Source organism: Propithecus coquereli, unplaced genomic scaffold, assembly GCF_000956105.1.
Source record: "Propithecus coquereli isolate 6110/MARCELLA unplaced genomic scaffold, Pcoq_1.0 Scaffold332, whole genome shotgun sequence".
NCBI lineage: Eukaryota > Metazoa > Chordata > Mammalia > Primates > Indriidae > Propithecus > Propithecus coquereli.
Window position 1 is genome coordinate 26269 of NW_012148975.1, and position 1233 is coordinate 27501.

Sequence of the window (1233 nt, forward strand, 5' to 3'; positions counted from 1 at the left end):
TTTAATTTGAAAAACCGTAATATGTTACTTTAGGTTTATAACACTTCAATAGATAAAAACATATGGTCAAAATATCTTCACATTTAAAACCCTGAGTCTGTTTCATTTTGCCTCAAAATTCTCAGAACATATTCACTAAACTGACTGTAGCACAGAGGCTATTGTTTGTATAATAGTTTCCCAACATACAGCTGATATCACCGTGACATAAAGTTTGATTGGTTTATTATTTTTATTATGTGGAAAAAATTCAAAGTTACACTACTAATAATGTCACTTTTTAAGCACTTGGATTCTATACACGTTCTGTAGGGAAAAACAAAAGACAGATTTATGATTCATGCCATGAAAATTATGATAGGCCCATAGATGTGTCTTTACATGATTGATAGAGTAAAAAAGATAGAAAATATTGAAAAGTGTTTTTCTATCTAGACCATAATTTTGCTATTTTTTTCCTCCAACACAAAACAAGATCAAGCAGCATATCGCTGATGGCAGTGTTTTCAGAGAGTAAGACAAACAGTCCATTGGCATTCATGTGTCCTCAAAACATGACCATTGCTGCATATGTCCATCATAGGCTAGCCACAAAGTATTGATTCCAGCATTTCTTTTCCAGTGTACCCCACAGATCACAAAGTAATCAGTGGTCAAAACAAAAGCCTTTACTCTTTTGGCATGGGCATTTAGTGATAAACAGTGCAAACAGTTGCTCAAGATTTCTGTGTGTTGCATATATCCTGACACTTATACTATGGTAAACCTCAGTCCTGCTTTTATTTGCCCACCTCATCAAAGCTTCCCTCTATATTATAAAATTCACAATATGCAACAAACAAGCAGTTTCTGTTTTTCCCATATGAAAATTGTTAATAAGCAATGCAAAACTCTTCTTCTGACCTGACATCCACTTTCACTCTCATCACAAGCTCTACCCTTTGCAATAAAAGCCTGGGAAGAAGTCTGCATACTCACTGTCTCCAGTTATTATTCTTTCATTTTCTCTTAAACATACTCCAACAGACTTTTACCATCATAATTCCACTCAACCTGCACTTATCAATATCACTAATATTTCATTATTGCTAAACCCAATAATCTTTCTCTGGCCTTAACTCATTTTATTTCTCAACAACATTTATATCTCCTGTCTCAAAACATATCCTTTGACTTAGGTTTGAGAGCACCCTACTGTAGTTTTCTTTTTCTTTCTTTTTTTTTTTTTTTTTT